This window comes from Urocitellus parryii, chromosome 4, assembly GCF_045843805.1.
Source record: "Urocitellus parryii isolate mUroPar1 chromosome 4, mUroPar1.hap1, whole genome shotgun sequence".
In the NCBI taxonomy this organism is placed as follows: domain Eukaryota; kingdom Metazoa; phylum Chordata; class Mammalia; order Rodentia; family Sciuridae; genus Urocitellus; species Urocitellus parryii.
Genome location: NC_135534.1, coordinates 28,356,490 through 28,375,783, shown reverse-complemented (window position 1 = coordinate 28,375,783; position 19,294 = coordinate 28,356,490).

The following is a 19,294-nucleotide window of genomic DNA, read 5'->3' as shown; positions in this document are numbered from 1 at the left end:
ACAACAGAGAATAACAGTTATTTGCATAACATTTGCATTGTATTAGGTATTAAAAGTAATTTAGGGATGATTTAAAGTATATAGAAGGATGCTAAGGTTATATGCTAATACTTTGTCATTTTATAAATTAGACTTGAGCATCATCAGATTTTGGTATTGGGTATAGAACTAGGGGCTGAATGTATTTTGATGTAAGAATAAAATCTGAATATTTAGTACTATGAAAATGGAGAGCAAGCCCCCTCAAATATATTCTTTTATGCATAACTAAATTCCATTTTTATAATATTCTTCCAGAAGTAGCTTCTGTAACAATCAGAAAAGAAGCACAATTTATCTTGATAATAGGAAAAGAACTTCTTGGAACTGTGCTGACCATGAAAACACATTGAATAAAAAGGAGATATTTTGTAGGAATTCTTGTTTATTTGACTCAAATTATTTATTTTCTACTTTATATTAGAAACTAATAGATAGATGACTATAATAGAGTAAATAGAAAGTTTTTAAAATGCTAAGAGCTATTACTATAGCACAAAGCCATCAATGAAATTAGATTTTGTATTTATGTTGCTTCTCTGAGTTTTAAGAAAATTGAATTTATAATACCACTTTCCACTTACCGCCATTTGAGACCTCAAACAGATCTCAGGAAAGAGTTCTCTTCTCTGATACGTAATTCTTTTCTAATTGATGAGCCAGATTATATATTCTTTAACAGAAATTAAATAAAGTAGCAGTTCCTAATTTTAAAATGTCTGTTTACCCCAAAATAGAATGATTGTTTTAAACATCACTTTTTAGTTTTCGCCGTGTCAGTTTTGAAATATCAGTTTTCAAGAGAACAATTTAAAAAATAACCATATATGCAAATATGTGTCAAATATTAAATAGGATGTGTTATCTTAACCATTTTCAGAGAGGTTGTTCTCATGAACTGTCTTAGTCTGTTCAGGGTGATATAATGAAATATCATCAACTAGGTGACATATTACAATGGCATTTATTTCTCTTGATCTTGGAGCCTGGGAACTTCAACATCAAGGTCATGACAAATTTGGTGTCTGGAAAGGACCAGCTTCCTGGTGTGCAAATGGCCATCTTTTCATTGTTTCCTCACATGGTTGAAGAGACTAATGAACTCTTAGGGGTCCCTTTTATAAAAGCACTAATGATGTTCATGAAGGTTCTGCCCTTATCATCTCCATATGTTCAGTTATCTCTTCTTTATATTATTGCTTTTATTTTATCAATTTCATGACTGTACAAATTAATGGGGCCCCACCAATGTCCCCCAGAATTTCACAAAGCTGCCTGTGCTCTTAGTTGAATGGATCCAGCTCCCTTCTGGGTAGCTTCATCTTGGCTGCTCCCTAAACTGCATAATTAGGAGTCAATTCAACATGACCACCATGATCAAAGATGGACCCCTGGGATGGTTATTGATGCCCTTTGGGGAAAGTTTAAGTAAATGGCTAGTCAATTATCTGGTGTTCAGAAACGCAGTGATTAGGTTTAGCCTGGGAGAAAAGTAATGTTAAATCCAAAGACAGAGAATCCGTCTTCCTATTTCCTTCTGCTGTTAGCAAGTCTTCATAAACTGATTAATCATAAATTATTAATGTCTGTGGGACTGAGATACATTCCATCTCCTTTTATTGAAATATGTCTCCCAGGCATCCTGGCGGTGGGTTTGACTGATAAGCCAATAATGGTGGCATTTGCATAATCACGCTGGCACCTTACTGCCAGGCTCACTTGCTGTGGTGTTGACAGAGTAGCTTATGATATATTTGCACTTGGGGTAATCTTGATGGTCCAATCAGTGTCTTTGGTTGAAAGGAGTATAAATAAATCACTTTTTAAGTAGTAATTTTTCATCTGATTAATGGAGATGTCTAATGATAAACTGTTTGGGGAGAAAATAATCTGTCTTTGGTTGGTGGAACTATACTGGACACAGCTTTGCTAAAAGATTGAGAGATTTGGGATGTGGCATTTCTGGAAACTGCTGGATTTCTTGAATTTGCCCCATTTATTCATGGGATATAGCTCTCATATAACACACAGGATTTAAAAATATTATACTTCTTATAATTGTAGACTCTTCCAGAGTACACAATTTTTTTATTAGGCTCAATGTTTAGTAAGCAATTCTTAATCAGTAAGCCAAAAAAATTAAAAAGTAAAGAAAGAAAAAGACAAAATTTAAAGACAAGTTTTTCGTTGAGGCACAGCCTGAAATGCTGAAGCAACACGGAATTTTCTCATAGAATGGTGGCATTTGAGGGTCAACTTGACATATAGTAACCAGGACATTTAATGACCACTTGTTAATGGACTGAAAGCTAAAGTGGACTTAATGGACCTGCCAAATATCTACTGATATTATTAATTTTCTAAATGATTTAAAGAAAAAATATAATTGAAGTAAACTGGGAGACTGAATGCCTTACTTTACTTTTTAAAAATTGAACCACATGGTATATCTAAAGTACTTTATTTGGCTCCATCATTTTATAAATAATGAAATTGAATTTCAAAAGGTCAATTGCGCCAGATTACATAATTGGTTATTGCTAAAATTGGAGGCAATTTCTGGGCAAAAATTAGACAAATTCAGTTTTCTCTCTGTCTCTCTCTCTCTCTCTCTCTCTCTCTCTCGATATAGATATAGAGATTGGAATATGAAGATAAATATATATATATATATTTATCTTCATATTCCAATCAGTGTCTTTGGTTGTATTTATCAACAGGTTTTTGGTTTTGTTCTGTTTTGTTTTAGTGCCATAGAATAAAATCCAGGGCCTTTCATATGCTAGGCAAGTACTTTACCACAGAACCACATCCCTGGGTTTGTTTGTTTGTTTGTTTGTTTCTTTCTTGCTTTCTTTCTTTTATTAAAAAACTATAATTTCAACATTTCAGCAATTTAAACAAAACATTGGGTATAGACTGCCTGGCCAGTTGTTTGAGAACCATTGACATACTGTCTGGTCTACAGTCAATAGGTCACTTCTGGCTGCAGAGTCCAGAGGAGGACTCAGGCCATGAGGCATGTTGAACCTGTGCCCCTGAAGATTCAGTTCCCATCATTTGGTTTCCCTATTATTACACGGAGTAGAACCGTATTCCTTCCCCAAATCTCCATGTCTCTCATTGTCATTAAGCCACTAATATTCAGGAGTAAGTTTGTAGTAGAAGCCTGCCATACTTAACCTAAATAGTTTGCAAGGCTAAATTATACTATTGAAACACTTTGACAGACATGCACAAAAAAGACTCTATTTGACCCTATTTTTTTTTATACTAGCAACTGAGAGAAACTGAATATTAAAAGAATTCTCCTGTTCTATTGCCAAATATGATTAATTCAAGACCATCTCTGTGATCTTTTTTGTTTCCCTTAAAGATAAAACTCTTCAGAAGAATCATCCGTACTTCCTGCTACACTTACTTACCCCAGTACCTTCTGAACCTATGCTAATCATATGTTGGAAACCACAACTCCATGCAAACCCCCTCTATACAAGTTAGCAACAATCTCTGCATTGGCAATCCCAATGAGCAATGCTCTATTTTCATTACACTTGACCTCTAAGCAGCTTTGACATATTTGATCACTTTATCGTTCCCAGAATGCTTTCTTGGCTTTATTTCTGACACACCACACTGTCTTTATGCCTTACTGGAGGTTTTTTATTGCTTTTGTTTCCACTGCAGGATTCTGCTTTCTGAGTGGTTACCTAGAATCGGCCACATCAACTCAAAAGAGATCATTAAATTTTTATGAATTTTGCAAGTTGATTGATGTCATGTTGAAAGCGTAGAACCACAAGTGATAACAGAAGTTATGCCACAGAAATAAAACACTAGAAATCTGTCCATTTGCCAACTCCTGAGAATCAGTTGTTAAGCATTGACCAGGATAACATTACATCCTCTTTCCAACCTCCCTTAGAATAATAACCCAGAGCTTATTCCTGTGGTGTCTTTATTTCTGTATTCATTCAAAATTTTTCTAATCTGATAGCTTTAAGTGATATCTACATTCTATAACCCTTAATTTATATACCCAACATTAAAATCTCCCTTCAATTCCAGAGCTTCTTACCCAATGACAACTTTATATCTTACTTGAAAGTCCGATATCTGCATTTGAATAATGCATGTTCCACACTGAACAATTAATATGACTCCCACAAAATCTTGCACTTCATCTCATCCCATCTTATTTCATATCCCTGGAATTCATCAGAATAACTTAGGAGTTGGTATAATTCATTTCTCTCTTCCCCTACAATCTTGCACCAAATTTCATTGAACACATATTAGCATTGCTTTCACCTACAAAATAAATCTGAACTATTACTTTACCTGCTGATGCAACAACATATCTAATTTTTCTTGTGTGAAATGCAAGTGACATCAGTGTTTGGCTGAATTTCCTACCATACATGATGTCATGCATGCACTGTTGCCATTCTGTCAACTTTATTGTCACTATGAAGCACCTCTCAGCCTCAGAGACTTTCCCCTGGATAGTTCCTCTTCCTGGACCTCTGGATCACTAGATCATTCATTTCATTTAGGACAATGGCCAAATATGACACATTCAGACCCTTTCTTGACCATCTCATCTGAAATGATATTAGGCATTTACCTCTACCCACTTGCTTTGTTTTGTCTAACATTTTTTGATATCAATATTACATTAGATATCAGCTTACTTTTTTATATCACTCTCAATTGAAAGTTAGAACCTTCCAAGTTCTGAGTGCAGAAATTTTTGTTGTTTTGTTTTACTTTCATTGCTTATAATTGGACTTGGCATTTAATGAATGGTCAATAAATATTTCTTAAAGCAAATACTATGTAAATATATGAATAAATGATTAATTAGTAGATGAATACTGGTAAGCTATGATATTCATACTAATCATTATCAATTTCAGATATATGTTATTCTATTCCCTAACAGCAATATTTCTAAATATTTTATATTGCTTTATAAATTGTAATGTGATTTTTAGCCCTTCTCAGAGGTGCGCACTTATAAGCCTAACTACTTTGGAGACTGAGGCAGGAGATTGCCAGTTTGAAGTCAGCTTCAGAAACTTAGCAAAACCCTACCTCAAAACTTAAAAGTAGGAGATGCGTATGTAGCTAGTGGTAAACCATGCCTAAATTTAATCCTCAGTGCTGGAAAAATAAATTTTAAAATATATTATTGGATGAGTTCTAAAAAATGAGACCTTTTACTCTGATTCTTTCTCCTCACTCAGATCCCAGTTTCAATGTCATCTTTTCTGAAGGAATTTCCTTGATCAACCTATGTGAAGTATATTCCCCAACAATATCCTTTTTCTTGGATTTACGTTTTTTTTTTCTTTTTTCACATATTTTTAACCTGTTTTTCTGTAGGTTTATTTGCTTTTCTGTCTCTTCTGATTCCTGAGGTCATAAATTGGTTTGGCTTATTAAGTGCTTTTTACTCAGTGTCCAGAAACCCTCAGAATATAGCAGTAGGTGTTCAACATTTATTTATGAAATATAATCATGAACATACTCTCCAAAAGAAGCAAAGCAACACAGCAACGTGAAGCACAGATATTGATGAGTGATTACATGCATGGGGGTTCTGAGCAGCACAAGTGAGGAAGAGAGAATGACTGTGGGATGGATTTGAGTCCATTTTGAAGAAAATGCAATAAGGTGACACATTCAGAAAAACAAATGTATTCTGACAGGTGAAAGTACTAGTTTGGGATCATGGCTGATTGGCCAATTTCAGGGGAGAGGATTCAAATATGTTTCATTTACAAGATTCACAATGTGCCATTCATAGAGAAAGAGGGAGGGGCACAGGGATTTTCTGGCACTCAAGGATTTGGCAAGTCTAAAATTCAGAGACTTGGGGAAGAGCTGGAGGTGGAGTTAAAACCAGTCTGATGTCAGTATTTTCTCCTTTAAGGTAATGAGCAGATTGGATGAGGTCAACCCCTATTATGGTGGTAATCTCCTTTAATCAAAGTCTGCATAATTAATTATTAAAGTCATCTAAAAAATATCCTTACAGAAATATCTAGAATTCTGGTTGGTTAAATGGCTGGGTACTGTAGCCTAGACGAATTAGCACCTGAAATGAACCCTCACAAGTGTGTTCATGCAGATGTATGTCAAGGACATGTATAACCAGAGAAGGGAAGGAGACTGAGCAGGAGTGGGCTTTAATCATTGGGTACGATGACTTGGGAAGACTTCCCTGAAAGGAGACATCCCAGAGGTAACTAGGAAGATGTAAATGGATGATACATGTGACATACAGTAGAAGAGCTGGCAGAAGAACGAACCAGTGCCAGAGCTATAAGGTTTGAGCTTGCCCAGCTTGCATGCTAAAAATATTAAGTTCAGAGTGTTTGGAGTAAAGTGAGTGGTACAATGGTTAGGTGTTGACAAAGTGGAGGAGAGGGCAGGTACTAGTGGGCATGTAGACTCCTTAAAGGACATTGGACTTGGAGTGAACTATAAGGGAGGGTACTGACATAATCAAACTTATTTTTAATCAGGATCTGTCCAGTAGAGGTGTTGAACCTAAGCAGAAGGTCAGTGAGGCTGGAAATTGTAGTCTATTTTAACTATACTCAGGATAATTAATAGTAGTCTGGGCAGTGTGGGAATAGTGGAGTTGCTAATAATATAACCAGATTCTGTGCAGATTTTTGAAGATAGAAACTCAATTTGTTATTGTTTGCAAATTAATTGCAATGAAAGAGAAATAATGCAATCAATGTTTAAAAAACTTTTTGAAAACTTTTATGAAAAAAAACACAAAACACATATTTTTTCAATTTTGTATGTGATATGATGCATTTTCTGGTTTGTTCAATGTCTTAAAACTCAAGGATGCCTCTGCTTTCAATTGTACATGGGCCTGAAGCAAGCGGGAAGGTGACTCAACAAAAATCAAAATAGGAACAAGGCAGACTAAATGCAGGTCACATCTGTAAACATATTGTACATTTGAAAATTACAATATCAGTAAAAGTGATATAGTTTACAGGTGAAATGAAAGAACTTAAAACTAATCCAATCAATTTTTTACCTAAGTTGCTGAAAGAAAAGAATATTCGTTAGCTGATATTTAAAAGTCTAAATTTGGGGAAAGGAAATTGTTCTATTGAAATGATTGAGAGTTTAATTTTCAATACATTAAGTTTGGCAATACATTAATATTTAATATTGCATTAATGATATCTGATTAATGTATGTGAACAGGCTTTATAATTTTTAAAGTGCAACATAAATTTAGAAGAGTAGAGTTATTCCTTTGATATTGAAACTTAGTGTCAAGAATATTTAGAATGGAAACTTCTAGTGTTATATATTAGTTTTGTATTTCTTTCTTATTAAGTTTTGTTTGTTTGTCTATCTATAAAATAGCTCCAATTTCATATATTTGGCATCATCCATACTTGCTCTTCAGGTCCTGTAGAGGATTAACAGTTTAATATTTTAGTGTGAATGCATTTGAGCCATTTTTAATGTTTCTTAGCCATTCTAATCTGAGCAGAAAACCAAGTAAGTCAATCACTGCAATATATTTCACAAGCACTAAATTTAAATTTGTTTTACTGTAAGCATTAAATTTAAATTTGTTGTAATCCAAAAGGAAAATAAGTTTCTTAAAATTTCAGTGCAGACTTCAAACTATACTACAGAGCAATAGTAACAAAAACAGCATGGTACTGGTACCAAAACAGGCGGGTGGACCAATGGTACAGAATAGAGGACACAGTAACCAATCCACAAAACTACAACTATCTTATTTTTGATAAAGGGGCTAAAAGCATGCAATGGAGGAAGGATAGCATCTTCAACAAATGGTGCTGGGAAAACTGGAAATCCATTTGCACCAAAATGAATCTGAATCCCTATCTCTCGCCGTGCACAAAAGTTAACTCAAAATGGATCAAGGAGCTTGATATTAAATCAGAGACATGGCATCTGATAGAAGAAAAAGTTGGTTATGATCTACACGCTGTGGGATCAGGCTCCAAATTCCTCAATAGGACACCCATAGCGCTAGAGTTAACAAATAGAATCAACAAATGGGACTTACTCAAACTAAAAAGTTTTTTCTCAGCAAAAGAAACAATAAGAGAGATAAACAGGGAGCCTACATCCTGGGAACAAATCTTTACTCTACACACTTCAGATAGAGCCCTAATAACCAGAATATACAAAGAACTCAAAAAATTAGACAATAAGATAACAAATAACCCAATCAATAAATGGGCCAAGGACCTGAACAGACACTTCTCAGAGGAGGACATACAATCAATCAACAAGTACATGAAAAAATGCTCACCATCGCTAGCAGTCAGAGAAATGCAAATCAAAACTACCCTAAGATACCATCTCACTCCAGTAAGATTGGCAGCCATTAGGAAGTCAAACAACAATAAGTGCTGGAGAGGATGTGGGGAAAAGGGCACTCTTGTTCATTGCTGGTGGGACTGCAAATTGGTGCAGCCAATTTGGAAAGCAGTATGGAGATTTCTTGGAAAGCTGGGAATGGTACCACCATTTGACCCAGCTATTCCCCTTCTCGGTCTATTCCCTAAAGCCCTAACAAGAGCATGCTACAGGGACACTGCTACATCAATGTTCATAGCAGCTCAATTCACGATAGCAAGACTGTGGAACCAGCCTAGATGCCCTTCAATAGATGAATGGATAAAAAAAATGTGGCATTTATATACTATGGAGTATTATTCTGCATTAAAAAATGACAAAATCATAGAATTTGGAGGGAAATGGATGGCATTAGAGCAGATTATGCTAAGTGAAGCTAGTCAATCTTTAAAAAACAAATACCAAATGACTCCTTTGATATAAGGGGAGTAAACAAGGACAGGGTAGGGACGAAGAGCTTGAGAAGAAGATTTACATTAAACAGGGATGAGAGGTGGGAGGGAAAGGGAGTGAGAAGGGAAATTGCATGGAAATGGAAGGCGATCCTCAGGGTTATACAAAATGTCATATAAGAGGAAAGGAGGGGCAAGACAAGATAATACAAATGGAAGAAATGATTTACAGTAGAAGGGGTAGAGAGAGAAAAGGGGAGGGGAGGGGAGGGGAGGGGGGATAGTAGAGAATAGGACAGAGAGCAGAATACATCAGACACTAGAAAGGCAATATGTCAATCAATGGAAGGGAAACTGATGTGATACAGCAATTTGTATACGGGGTAAAAGCGGGAGTTCATAATCCACGTGAATCAACCGTGTAATATGATGTATTAAGAACTATGTAATGTTATGAACGACCAATAAAAAAAAAAATTTCAGTGCTATAGATATAAAACGAAGAAATATTTTTGAACTCTGTCGGAACTCTGTTTTGATGTTTTCCATTTGGGAAAACTCATAATTAAAACATTCAACTTAGAAAAATACAAACCAACCAATGAAAATTAATGCAGTTATATCAAGCAGTTTATACTAATAAACTGAATTTAAAAGTTGAAGAGAGGACATTTTATATCTGAGTAAATGGAAAACCACAGATTGAATATTTAGGTTTATAAATTCAAGTAGTCAGAAGGTCAATTCACACATGTGGTGTTGGGAAATATTATAAAAAGTTATTGACTAGTATAAGTCAGTAGAATGCAAAGATAGTCTCCATAGCACAAATAAAAGAAAAAGTGAAATTAACTTCAATATTATTAATAGGAAATATGAATTATTTTAGATTTCTTTAAAAAATTATTAATAAAACTATATGAATATAATTGGAAAAGCTATAAGAGAATGGTTCAGTTTCAGAATATATAATTTAATTTCTTTTCCTCGTTGGATAACAATACTTAGTTTGGTCAGTAACACAAATGAATAAAACACTAAAATGCACGTAAGTAATTGCTACAGAAAAGATTTAACTTGTTTATGTAATCTTCTATTATGTTTGCAATGAAGACTTTTTGGTTTCATGTTACATCCCTAATAATGTATTATTCCTGTTAAATATTTCAAAATTGAATAACTGAGCACAGTTTGGAGATGTAGAGCTCATTTAAGTTGCTTAGAAAGTGTTTTTTAAATATTAATTAGCAAATTATGTATTTTCACTGACATTTTATTCCTTTGCAGCTTATGCTTTCACAGTAATGTGTCAACTCTGATTCATTTTGATATGTAATATTATGTAGTGTTAGCAATATTAGAAGCATATTCAACTGAAGATATTGGAGCAAAAACATGATTCTTATAATTGAACATGCATTATTATCACCTGGAGGAGTTGCTTAAACTCAGATTGCTAGAGTCCCCTTTCAGAGTTAATTTATTTTCCATTTATTATCATATTATTGCTATATAGAGACATCCTCAAATACTCATACACACTCATATCTATTAATTCTCACACTTATTGCTAAATGCGCACATTGTTTGCTCTTGAGTAATCAGAATTTTCTTAGAACATAACTCAAGACAGTGTCAGATTGAAGTCCATATTGCTAAACTTCAAAAAAAGAAGGTAAATGTTTTAAAATTTGTAGGCTGTTTGGTAAAGTGATTGGGTGGTTAGTAAGAATTCCATTCATGGAATTTATAGGGAGATACCTGCTGGGTACAGGACTGATTTAGTTATAAAGACTCACTGTCTAGATACATGGCATGCCATGCACATTCTCATAGATTACAAAGAGGTCAAGATTTACTGACTAAGAATGAATTATTTCAGTATATTGGAAGACTATAGGTGTCAGTGGTACACTATGGTAACGTGTGACCAACAGAAACGCCAGGGAGTGCTGTCCAGGAAAATTAGCTTTATAGGAAACTTTTTCTTCTGGCCTTCGGGAATTTGCACTTAATACCTCTTGGTTTACTTAAATTTGTTTTTGATTGATATTTTCATATGGACCATGTTTTATTGTTTCCATATAAAATAGTCATAGAAATGAACCCAAGTTATTATATCAATTATTAAGAATAATGTCATTTGTAAAATAATAAAAATATATGCTCTCAGTAATATTTGAACTCATAACATATGATGAATTTCTCTTAGATATAAATGTATAAGAGAGAGAGTTTATGTGCTCTCATTCCCATCTGTGAATTTGCTATTGGGTAAAATAACATTTTAGGAGGGAAAAGCCATGTCCCATGTTATAGACTATTTAACATAAAAGCATAATTTTCATTAGCCACATTTTCTGATATAATATTAATTAATATGGAGTCACTTTCTTGGTATAAGGAAACATTATAAGGCACAAATAAGTAGATGATTTTATCATATATTGAACCTATAACCTGAAAGAGAGATGGCATTTGGATCTTCCCAATATATTATGCAATATACTTGCAATATATTTTCAGAGATATAGTTCCAATGTAACACAGAATCCTAGAACTTGAAAACCAAGATGAAAACAGTAATGAAAACAGAGATTCTCACCTTGTATAAATTACCCATATCTTATAGCTTCTAGGTCAAGGAGTCTTCTTTATGGGTGAACTTTCTGTTGCCAATTCCAATCTTATTTTCACTCTTACTGTCTCACACCTAATAAATGGATTGGCAGCATTTGTTTAATGAAAATATTTTTTTCAATTTTAATGTAACTGGATAAGAAAACAAAATTAAAAATCCTAGAAAATATGGTATAGGCATAGTCCTCTTGATAAAAGAACTAAAAGTCTGGACTGAATAATAATTTTAAGAATGCATATAGATGCTGAGGTGGCACAGAATTAAATCGGCAGAGGCAGAAATGTGGGGCCAGCAATATGACTGTAAAGCAATTTGGGACTGAAAATATCCACTATGTCCATGTTAGATTGTTGGATGTAGTTGATCATTGGTGACTATATCATATAATAAATACAACACAGAAAATGTGGATGTCTAAGGAAACTTGAACCCACAGGCTTGTATAACGTCATTATTGTAAGAGTAAAATAGAGTGGATTTGCTAGGAAAAAGGATTGCAAAAAAAATTGTCTTTCAATCTAATAATTATCACTACATTTTTTTTCTGTAGAGGAGCAGAAAGTAAATATTTTGGATTTGGGGTTTCTGTCAGAACCATTCCTCTCTGTCATTGTAGTGCTAAACCATTTATAAATAATATGTTTGGATATGACTGGATTCCAACAGAGGTTGATCAATAGACAGTAAAATTTGATTATATAATTCAATTTGCTATGACATATTTTCCTTGTTTTGACTTTAAACCAGCAAAAAAAAAATGTGAAAAGAATTACTAGTTCTCAGACTAGTAACAAAACAGTAATTAACTTATATTTAGTGCACCAGACATGGTTTGCCAAGAGCTAATGTACACAGTGTGATATTGGTATACACACACATTAATTACCAAATGAAATAGAGCATAAAGCCCATTAATGGAATTACAGAGTGAAGTTATTATTAACAAAGCTGTTTTTGCAAGCCTTTTTGAAGGATTGGTTATTTAATGTGTGGTTTTGGGAAAATTGATAGTATATTAAGAATAAAAAGAAAACCACCTGAAATTAAATCTCTATATCATATTGTAATGAAGAAAACAAATTCATAAAATTAAAGTCTTATCAATGAAACAAATATTTCAGAATCAATAAAATTACTCCATAACTTTTTAAACAAACAAAAAAAATGCAACTATAAAGTTAAACCAATACACTTAGTATCATTACTATTAATAATTCCTGTACATCAGGCATCAAAGGGTGTTAAAATATAAATCACAAATAGATTAAAATGTCAGGTTTTCAACAAAGAAAACCTAATGAATTCTTCAACAAAGACTTACCATTCTGATTATAAAATTTATACTGGGATTTAATATAAAAGTATAAACCAATTTACAGAAAAATGGGAAAATAATCAGAACGTCACATAAACATGGAGAAGATATGCAACCTCATTAATAATCAAGTAAATTAAAATTAAAACTCATGAGATAGAATTTCACAATCACCATGTTTACATGTAGCAATTTCATAAATTCCACTTTCAGTTGCACAAAAGGATATAAACAAAACTGTTTTATTACAGCATTATAAAATAAGCACATAGTATCAGTTGAAAAATCTATATAATTCAAAATCAACAAATAATCCACACACACAGTAGCAAACATGCTCACAAACTCCTAAATAATTTTAACCATCCCCCCGCAAGTCCCTCAAATACATATCATATTTTGAGATTTTATTGTAAACAATGAAATATAAATCCATGGCAGAAATGAATGAACTAAATCTTCATGGATCAATATGAGTGATGCATCTTCAAATTGTATTTTTGAGAAAATTAAGCTCATTACAAAAATTTGTAGATTAGAGGCTACATAAATTTTAAATGCAGGAAAAAGTCCAGTATATTTTGTTTTAGTGATATAGATAGTGAAAATGTAAAGAAAACAAAAATTGGTTTTCATGAAATGATGTAGTTACTTTGTGTGGCTGTGAAAAAATTTAGTCTTGGAGGGTTACTTCAGGCATGCTTAGGTTGAGTGTGACCATATGGAGTTTTCCTTAAATATTATCTGTTATTTCATTTTATATACATTTTAGTATGTATGATAAATCCATAAAAACATAATATACTTCTATGTTCAGTCCTTGATACTAAAATTACTCATTTTACTATTCTAGTAAAGAATTCAAAGAATAACTTCAGCACACAATGACCATGAATGACAAAAAAATGTATTGCCCATTAATGGTGAGCATGCAGGTCTTAGGATAAAAGCTTAATATCTAGAAACTTCATTGCCTGTAGTACTTATTATGGATTTATGTGTTCCCATTTTGTTATTTATTTTAAATATTAAATTCTCAATTTCCTAATGCACATAATATTAAAGGCAAATCCCCAAGAATTTGTTTCTTATAAAAGTCCAATATTTTGTGTTTATCCACTTTCCACTCTATTTTTAGAGATGTATTTTCGGAGCCCCTAGACATTTGTTCAGACCGTTCAATATCCTCTAGATTCAATAAAGATACGACTGTGATTCCAGATGCATTTTAAACAATTTGGATTTTATACATTATAAAGTTGGCTGGATCAGCAATAATAGGGTTCATATCCCAAAAGCCAATTATTTAGATCAGAGCAACTAGAAAATAGATTGGCCATCTAGACATTAAATACTTGGAAAGTTTACTATTCTAGTACATTTCGTCAAACCTGAATACCTACACACCACAGGCACACATAACATTCACATACACATACATTAAATTATTTGATATTTAGAAAATGTTTAGAATCATTCCTATACTTTAGTATATGCTCTATGCATATTGGCTAAACAAATAAATGTTCATGTAGAAGGCATATTGAATATCAATGACTCATTTCCAAGGAGGATACAATAATATATGCACCTCAAAGAGAATAAAACTTTAAATGACTTTCTAACCCCCTTTGTACTACTATTGAATATATGAATATTGATATTTTACTTTTCAACACACAGAAGCCAAATTACATATCAGTCACATGATTAGCAGAAAGATAGAGAAGACGTATAATGAAGCTTGTGTAAGATTATTGTTCAGGAATATTGTTAATCTAGTGAAAATGTTTTAGGACATTCTGAGAATTTAAAAAAAAAAAGTTCTGGCAAAGTCTGCATGTAAAAAATTACAGATTATGTTTTACAAAGATCGATGAAATTATGTAGTGAATTTTATTTGTAATCTTGTAAAAAGGAGGACGTTCAGGTCCAACCCCCTTTTTTATGTTTTTGGTGAGTGTGTCTACTTGCCTATAATTTTAACTGCCTAAAGAAACGGGGCTCAGTGGCACACCCCTATAATCCCTGTGGCTCCAGAGGCTGAGACAGGAGGATCTTGAGTTCAGAGCCAGCCTCAGCAAAATCAAGGCATCAAGCAACTCAGTGAGACACTGTTTTTAAGTAAAATACAAAATAGGGCTGGGGATGTGGCTCAGTGGGCAAGTGCCTCTGAGTTCAATGCCTGGTACCCCCCCTCCCCCGGGAAAAAAAAAAAAAGAAATAGAAAGAAAATAAAAGACAAGTGAAGTTATGCCTGAGTTACTGAGATACTTTATTTCAATTGAATTTTCCCTTCATAACCAGACAATTTCTGGGAACATAAAAATGGTTAAGTGTGTATTTAAATGAAATCAACATTGGACCTTCATTGTTTGTCTTTTCAAATATGACTGCAAATTTAATTCAGGCTCTCCCCTGAGGGAAGAGGTTTAAAAGGTGATTTGAATTTGTTGTACTGAGTCCTCCTTAATGAGTGTATCACTCAATAAATACTTGTGTGTTTTACATTTAAAAAAAAGTATGATAATTTGACATAATCTGTTTTTTCTTCCTAGCAACTATTTAACTGTTAAGAGACATTTAAGCCAGTAATTTCAAATATAAAGGTTGACAAATATTATATACTAATGAAACCTCCTGAAAACCTATGAAATATATTTTAATATGAATAAAAACACTAATAATTGCTGCATGCACAATAATGTTGATGAATGCTGAATGTATCAGACATGAAGGAGAAACAGAATATTTTTCATAGCCTTAAGGTGTCCCCTTTAGAGTTTAACCATGTCAGTGGTTTAAACGTATGTCACAAAATCTTTGGTACACCTTCCTCCAAGAAGTTGAGTTTAATGCTGCTTTTCTTGGGTGGGACTGCTCCTTAGTGAGTGGCTTTTCAGGAACATAGCACATAACTGGAAAACAAACAAACAAAGAGGAAAACCCAGAAATTTTATGTAGAAAAAAAACCTGGCAGTCACCACTTTAACCACATAATTGTAGTGAATATCATCATTGAATCATCTTGATATTATGCCCCCTAACAGCTGTAATAAGTACAACTTATCACGTCTACCTCATCCCCCCAAAACTACAACCTTGGGCTATTGGAAGAAAGCATCACATATTAAAAAATATTCAATAAGATACCCAAGTACCATCCTGCTAACTGTCAATTTCATGAATGACAAGGAGGTAGAAAAATAATCACAAATTAGAGATTAAGGAGCAGATGAAGGGCACAAGGTAATTACATTTGATATGACACCTGATCCTTGAACAGATCAAAAGCATACTTGTAGAAAAACTAGGAAAATTGGAATCATGTTTGTAATTTGGCTGACAGTAATAGTAATGTAACAAAGATAATTTCTTAGTTTTGATAGCTATACCATGGTTGTGCGGAAAGTGAATGTTAGGGAAGGCTGGATGAAGGGTATGTGGAAATCTAAAAATCAAAAGTCACTTGGGAAGAAATGCTATATGCAACTTGAAAAAGTGGAATGAAGAGATACAGGAACCTTATCAGGGCTCTCACCGAGTTATGCCTTATATGCTATTTATATGTTATTTAAGCAAATCACTTTTTGATTAAATCATATTAGATGCAATTTTATGATTCATAAAACCACCAAATATTAATATGTTAAAATTAAGTGGAATATACTCAAAATATTTATTTGACAAAAAAGGAAGTAGCACAACATGTTCATATTATATGTGCCTAATTAGATAAATTTGATATTTTAAAATATGATGAATTGTATTTATTGTTGTTATGATTACTATTAACAGAAACCTGACTGTAACAGAGTTTTGGGAAACAGTACTTGCTACAGACTTTGTGTCTTAAGTGGACATTAACAAAAATTAACCTCTGAGAGTTCTTATGAGCATTATTTGATTTTTGTATGTATGTGGTTATTATTTAAAAACAATAAGTAATCAATAAATTGCAACTCTTATTCTATCTTACTTTAGATAAAAAAGCTAAAGTAATTGATTTTCTTGCCATTCTCATATTTGCTTATAATTTTTACCTCCAAATGTTAGTATTTTAAGAGATGACTTTTAAGGAAGCACTTATAAAAGATAATATTTTACAAAATGATCATATGTTGCATGCTTCTTCTTTCTCAAGCACAGCCACAGGAGATCTTCATTACTTTGTGTTTGAAAGCATTATTAAATGTGTGTGTATGTGTGTGTGTGTGTGTGTGTTTGTGTATGAGCTTGTGACCATGTACACCCACATGCTATAGGGGTGCTGTTCAATTGTATGGTTACTAGTATATGTGGATATTTATGTTAGGATGTTAGGTTAAAATTAAATCACATTAAATTTCTAATTCCAATCTGTCACACTTGACACATTTCAATTGTTCAGTAGTCACAGGTAACTAGTGGCTACCACACTGAATAGCACATTTAGAACATACTGTAGTACTGTGGCCAGAGATTGAGCTCAGTTGGTAGAGTGCTTTCCTTGTATGTATGAGGCCCTGGGTTCAATACCCAGTATCACACACACACAAAAAAAATCTATTGAACATATCATAATACTGAAAATTTCATCAAAAAGTGGTATGATAGAGAAAAAAAAATAATGACCACAGGGTACAGGCTCTCTCCAAAGGCAAAATATTAATCTAGTTATAATAAATGGCAGCATAATGACTGCACAAATAATCAATCCTCTGTAGAAAACTCCTTGAGGCTAATATCCTTGAGAAATCCCTCATAACATCCAGAGATGAGATTAACTGCTCTGCAGTGAACACATCCTAATCATCAAATTTTGCATGTGGTGATTCCACAGTCTGATAAAAGCTGAGATCTGAATGTCAGACCTGTTGTCCACTAAAGGTCAATACTTCTATCTTATCCAACTGCACAGTTATAGGCATTAGCTAATAATTAAATTTTTATAGTTGTCCAATATCAACTACTTTCTTTGGTGTTTCCCTGTTCCAGTTCACTTCTTGCTGTACTGGCAAAGAGAGCTTTCTAAAGGGATAATGATGACATTGATCTCCTACTTAAAAACCTTCAATAGTTCTTACTTCCTAGCAAGTCCTTACACTTTGGTTAGGATATAAAACTTTCTCCATATTGGCCTACCAATATGGAGTCTCATTTGGTACTTCCTATTTTATCTCATTTTCTTCCTATTTTACTTCTGGCAACATGAGGATTCTTTCTAGAATTTTGTTCCTTCTTTTTTCTGCTTAGAGTCTCATTTTTGCAGACATAGTTATCCCACATACCCTTCTATTTCTTTTGAAGACTTTGAATCCTTAGAGGACAGGTTTCATGTGTTATCCTAGGAGCTCCCTCACTTACGATACACCCAGATATTTATAGATAAATAATCTATAAATAATAGAGTATTTATTCAATAAACAAAATAAATTCAATAACTATTGTTATTGTTTTTTTTTACCTCCAAATGTTAGTATTTTAAGAGATGACTTTCAAGGAAGCACTTATAAAAGATAATGTTTTACAAAATGATCATATGGTGCATGTTTCTCCTTTCTCAAGCACAGTCACAGGAGATCTTCATTACTTTGTGTTTGAAAGCATTTAATATGTGTGTGTGTATTGTTATTAAATTTATATTTACTGAATAAATAATCTATTAGCTTGTTCATTTTTTGCAATCTTGGAAGTGAAACAGATTATTTAGTCTAATCAGATTATTTTACATATAAGCAAACTAATGTGAAAAGAGTAAAGTAATTTTCAAGGTCACACTAATAGAGATAGATGGATTAGAGAAATTAGACAAGGTTGATATGATAAAATATTCTATATTGATAATGTCTCACATATCCAGATAAAAAAATTCAGGAGAGGAAGGAAGGAAGTTCTAGCCTATCAAATGCAATCAAAATGAAGGGAGAAATCTTGAATTTTGATATAATAATCCATAATTTTGCATACAAAATACTAATGTACCCTATGCCTTTTTAGTTGTCTATATGAAATGGTAGTTGTATAAAGGGTTAGCTATTGAAAAAATAAACTAAGGCAGGAATGATTATATGATTAATATTTAGATACATGTATCTATATTTTTTCAAATAATTCTTATATAAAACTCTTTATAGAGCAAAGTTTCAAAACATAGATATTGTCACTTTTATATTTCCTCTAAAACTAGGGACAAGACATGGAGGCCCACTGTCAACATTCCTATTCTATATAATACTTGAAACTTTAGCAGAGCACTTGGGCAAGAGAAAGAAATAAAGGGAATATATGTAGGAAAAAAAATAAATTATCCCTATTTCCAGATAACATAATTCTATTATTACAAGAGCCTGAAAATTCCACCAGAAAACTTCTGGAGCTAATAAACAAATTCAGCAAAGTAGAAAAATACAAAATCAACATGCAACAATCACTTGTTTTTCCTCTATACCAACAATGAATCTGCTGAGAAAAAAATCAAGAAAA